The sequence below is a fragment of the Cryptomeria japonica genome, chromosome 7 (assembly GCF_030272615.1).
Source record: "Cryptomeria japonica chromosome 7, Sugi_1.0, whole genome shotgun sequence".
In the NCBI taxonomy this organism is placed as follows: domain Eukaryota; kingdom Viridiplantae; phylum Streptophyta; class Pinopsida; order Cupressales; family Cupressaceae; genus Cryptomeria; species Cryptomeria japonica.
The window spans coordinates 21,348,645-21,355,027 of record NC_081411.1 but is presented as its reverse complement, the minus strand read 5'-3'; positions in this window follow the sequence as shown (position 1 = coordinate 21,355,027).

Genomic DNA, 6,383 nt, shown 5'->3' with positions numbered 1-6,383 from the left:
AGATATAATAATCCCTTAATAAAACATATTTGTGACTCATCCTTAAGAATTTAATGTTTCATTTTAACATAAAGTAATTGAAATTAGGTGACATAATCATTTATATGATCATTATATCCTTGGGCACACTCAAATGAATGGCTAGGGAATGTAACATATCTAACTCATCAAAAGAATAAATGGAAATAGAAGAAATGAGTAGAACCACTAATAATAAAGACAAGGAGTGTAAAGAAACAAATCAGCCAAAAAAATCATAATAAGAATAATCTAAAGCATCATGTATTAAAGACTTGTGAGTATTAATTTCATCTTTACCCTGATGCAAATCAAAGCAAGGTGTTGAAAACCAACAAGTATGGATATGCAACTACTTTAAATGTGAGAGGCGTGTTATGCATTGAAGTATAAGTAATAGTATTTTGGGTGTTAGTTATAGAGTTAACTTTCTTCATAACACTATCTAATGTTTAGAGTATTGCATGTAGTATATAGGGTGGTAGTTATCTTAGTAGTAATAGCATGGGTAATAGTGGAGGGAATATGAATATTATGATATATAAGAAGCAAAGATACAATACTAGAGAGATGACAAGAAACATTGTAAGACAAGGAAGAAAGTGAAACATTAATATAATGAGAGCAAGGGATAGTAATAGTAGTAAACCATTAGTAGATCATATAGGAGGGAATGAAACTACTGGAATGATAGGTTAGTGGTACATTATTATCTGATAGGATTCTTTACGTGGGGAACCCCCACTAAAAGTGTCTCATGCCAAAATGAGAAATAGATGCCAAAAAAATTTGCACTCAAAAAAATTGCCAAGGTGTTTGAAGCAAAGTCTTGAGATTGTGAACCTTTCGAATGTATTCCCTACAAAGATTTTGTATTGCTTCATTCATGCTATTTCAAATCCTATGTATCTAGTAAATAAATTAAAGACTAGGTTATCTAATTTTTTGTTCGCTTGGTCATGGATTGTTTACTATCATCAAATGAGAATATTGAGTGCATCATATAGGGCACACCATCCTAGCTGCTAGCTTTATCCATTGCAAGAAAAGACATTCAAAATGATACCAATTCAAAATCTTGTCATGACTACCACAAATTACATTATTAAATTTTAAAAAGTAAAACTTTAAATATGATTGTAGATTGCCAATAGTATAAGTATCGTAAATCATGGTCATCATGCAGAAAAATATCATCTTAATGAGTAAAGGTAGCATGCAAATTCCATCACATCATAAATGACTTAAATCACACACACTAAGCTTTGAATTCTAGGATTAAAAGTGTTAAACACTTAGAGTTGACTGCCATTTGCTAGCATTAATATGTTTCTTTGTGTGTGTTGTTTAAGGCTACCCATCACATCATGGAGAACCTTCCTAAATCCCTTTAGGCTCGGGACAATAATAGACAACCCTAAATCTAGGAGTACATTTCGACTTATCTTGGTTTGTTAATAGTTTATTGCAGAGAAACTTAGATAGAAGAACATGTATTTGATGATCATGTGAGGAGGACAATATGGAAAGTTAAAGAAGGCAGTTAAATCTGGATATTTAGCAACAAATAATGACTTTCTAGAGCAAATAAACTACTAGAAGCTTGTGTAGATTTTTTATTAACATTTCTCAAATTTTTAGTTACTACCCAGATTAGGTTTTGGTTCTTATTGAGAAGAAATCGTACCAATTGAGTCTTTCAATATCTATCCTCTTTTTGCTTTTATCTTTTTTTTGTCTCTCTACTGTAAATACATAGAATTGTGTTTTCATGTGATAAAATCTGATAGATGCCTTTCATTATTGTGATGGGTAATGTATTCTTTAGATTTGCATAAAAATGTAATTAGATTCATTGTAAAGTTGTCAACTCAATAGTCAATTTACCATTTGTTTGAAAACTACAAGACATATCTTAGTGGCAACCTCCATAAATGTAGGTGTTTAATGATAATTAGGTGGAATTGGTAGTTAGTAGACCAAATGATTAATTTAATTCATAAGAAAGTAAAGCACAAATGAACACAACCTATTTAAGAATGTTATAAGTACTTGCCATATGAAGAGAAAGTCTCTAGTGCAATAAATGCAAGGCTCACAGAGAAAATGGAGAAAAATATTATGGATAATTTTATCGTAGGTTTTTTCTAAGAAAAATAATGTTATAGATTTTCATGATTTTGTGTGATATAGACAATTTTTATCATGTATTAATCTAAGTCATCTTTATGTTATGTGAAGACAAGAAAAAATTATTAACACCCTCATGTCTTAAATTCTTACTTCTACAATAAATGTAATCATCCACAAAAAAGTTGAAAGAATAGCTTCTATAGACATATAAAAATGACCATATTCCTAAATGAATATTTTATGTTCATTCCTCTATTTAATTAAATCTACTTTAATTAAATCACCCACATTCCTCTATTTAATTAAATAAATTATTCAATTTATTTAGTTAAATTCACTAGAACCCCTTTCATCATTCAATTGAATAAATCATTTTATTTAATTAAATCCCTTCTCTCTATTTTTAATTAAATTTACATTTAATTAAATTGTTCACCCCAATTTATTCAATTTCCCAAACTGCAACCAAATTAAAATAAAGTAATTTATTTTAATTTTCCCTCATCCGCTTGCAAAATCCTACATCTCCCACTTGCATCCTAAATCCCCTTTCTAAATTCTTCTAGAACCTATCTAAATCCTAATCAATTAGCCTAACCCATCTCCTAAATATTGTCACATTCCTAAACAACTTGAAGTCACTTCTCAAATACTCCAAAGTCTTTGAAAAGCATTTAATGTTTTATGTGTTCAAAAATCCAACCTCTAAAGTCTTCCAAACCACTAACGGCTCTTACATGACCATTAATGGCTCTTACATAACCATTTATGGTTAACCCTCAACTCAACCTCCATATAGCCCAAGGGTCTCATCAAGCATTCATTGGTTTGACCATGGTTATTCCTGTAACCTTTGCACAAGAGTTTACCTCTTGGGTAAAAGCTTTATCCATTGAATAATTGTAACCTAACCTTAACCCTTACCTCCTAAGGTAACTACAAGGTCTTCTCAAGCATTTAATCCTTCATACCTCTCCTCTCAACCAGCCTTATGTTGACAATTGTCACCATTTCATTGGTGAAAATTGTAAACATGGATTTACAACTTTCAAAATTGACCCTTGATTAACTCTTTCAATCCTGACCATTCATTGCCCTATTTTCACTATAAATAGAGCTCTCCTTCCTCTATTTTAAGGATCCATGCAAGCTTTTAGTATCTCATTTATGCTCATTTTAGCACATCTAGTCTCTCTTTGCGATAGGAATTAATCTAATAACATTTTAGACTATTTCCTTTATCATTAGCTTAAATCATATAACTAGTATATCATGTTAGGATAGTATTACTACTAATCTTGTCATCTTATAATCTAGTTTATCGCATTTGTAGAATCATGCATAGATAGGATGCATTTTCATGTTAAAATCAATCATAAGCATCCCTCATTCTTGCATTTGTCATCCCTAAACCACTTTGCTCAGTGATCTGAGAGCAAAGGCATTGGTTTGAGGGACCTTGTGAGATAGAGAACCATGGAACCAACCTTGGGAAGTTGAGTCATTCTTCATGACTCCATAACTTGCACCAAGAAGTCATGTGGGTGTGTGGACAAGTCTCTTTGAGCTTCACTTTTCACATTTTAAGCCTCATTGACCCGCTTTTCCCGCATACAGCTTCCATTACACAACACCTTCAAATTTTTATTTTGTAGGAATCAAAGCCAAATCATGAGAAGGTTATCTTCAAAGAGCAAATATCAACAACAAAAAACACATCAATGATCAAAATCAAATTTTTGATTTGTACCCTCCAATATATAAATTAATGTATTTGTACCTTCCAATATATAAACTAAAGTATATCTTACTATCAACATAACCATTGTGTCTCCTTTTGATACAAGTGCTAGTTAGAAAAACAAGTGGAAATAGAATTTGAGGAAGGAACGTGAGGGTTGGGGGTCTCATTAGAAATGGCAACAAAAGATGTCTGGCAATATTAGGGGCTCTATCTTAGGATGAAGGGATGAAGGGTTAGTGAAAGAGGAAGAGAGGATGGATGGCGGGGAAGATGCACCATCGTGGTACCGTGAATGATACCGTGCTTAAAACAAGCACTGACTATGGGGCTCTTTAAACAACACCTCATAGCCTAGGCCCTACTGTCATAAGCCTTACACTTTTCCAGTGCTTCTCGTATACGGTGTACTTCCCAGCACAAATTCACATGCCAAATTGCCTCCGCTTCCAGGTGCAAGTTTTCTAAATGTGCAGGTAAAATTTTTTAAAGCATTTCGCAGGGGAAGGGGGAACCCGCCGTGGAAGAGTGTGGGGTCCCAAAAACTGATTTTATTTATATTATTTATAAATTTTATTTAATATTTTAAATATTTTATTTAGTAAAATTTTAATCTAATTTTTAGTAAGTTTTTTTTAAAAAATTAATTTATTTATTTTTAATTTAATTTCTTTATATTATAATTTTATATATATATTAATTTTTTTAATATATTTTAAATATATTGTTTATATTATATTATATTTAATTTTTTGTTTATTTATATTATATTTTATTTTAATTTTTTTATTTAATATTTTTTATCTTCATTATCATATCTTGGCATATTCTTGGTATTTTTTATAACAGTTGTTGATTTAATGTCTAAATTTTTTTTGACAATATTGCACTAATAGTTGTGACTTTAATACCCATGATTAAATGGAATGTATCTTATCTGTAAAGAGAAACCAATCATGTGATGTCACATTAGCTGCACAAGTATGGAAGCCCTTATGCACACTATTGGTCTCACCTTTTTTGGGGCTATTTTGGACACCTTGGCGAAAAGCATGCTAATGTGGCATCATATTTGATGATGTGGCCCTAAAACCTTAGATATGATGATGTGGCCCTAAAACCTTAGATATAAGTAGGGGACTTTCTAAGTTAGATGTGATAGATTTATATTATATTTTTTATTTTTTAAATATATTTTATTTATATTATTTATTTTTAAATAAATATGTTTTTTAAAGGATATGTATTATTATTTTTATTTAATTATATATAATTAAGAAAACTAATATATTAATGTTAAAATATATTAAATTAAATCTTCATATTTTAACCATAATCTGAAAGTTAAAATATAATTTAATATTGCAATTAAAATATGGGGTTTAATTATGGGTAAAAAATATCATTTAAGATTAGGATTTAAATATAAGGGTTTAATTATGGTTAAAATATTATTTAAGATTAAAATTAAAATATAATTTAAGATTAAGGTTAAAATATCATTTAAGATAGGATTAAAATATAACTTAAGATTAGGATTAACATATCATTTAAGATTAGAATTAAAATACAATTTAAGATTATCGTTAAAATATCTTAATTAGATTTCTACTCTAATCTTTAATGATATTTTAATGACAATCTTAAATTTAATTTTAATTCTAATCTTAAATAATATTTTAACCATAATTAAACCCTTATATTTTAATTCTAATCTTAAATGATATTTTAACCATAATTAAACTCTTATATTTTAACCCTAATTTTAAACTATATTTTAATCCTAATCTTAAATTGATATTTTAACCCTAATCTTAAATGAAATTTTAATCCTAATCTAAATTATATTTTTATCCCTCATCACTTTTTTCTTACACAAAGATTAGGGTAAAATGGGCTCTCTATAAAATCTTTAGGTTTCTAAACTTCTAGTCATGCTCTAAATGTTTTATTCAATCTATACTAAACTGTTTTTAACTTGCAAAAAATTATATTATTCTAGTTTAACAAATATTTATGGTTTTATCTATAGATATTTTGTTTCATATATCCATTTTATTAATATTATTAAAAATTAACAAGCATTACACTAACAATCCTAATTATATTCATATTTATAAAGAAAATAAATCCAATATGACTAAAATGATAATCTTTTTAAATGAATTTTTTCTTTAAATTTCTTATCTTAATCATCTTTACATAATAGGGAACCACCTACTTTAATCACATTTATAATGAACTCAAATTAAAATATATTTTTATTCTAACAAGTATATTAAAGTCATTGAATGGAAGAATACTCACTGGAGATAGACTAAAAACTATAGGCATACAAGGGCCAAGTTGGTGCGTACTATGCAACAATGGGGAAGAAACAGGAGACCATCTACTCTTCAATTGTAGGTTCGCCCGCAGCTGCTGGGATTGGTTCCTAGGGATGGTTAGCTTTTATACAGCTAGAAGTATGACTCTAAAAGATTTCCTTGTT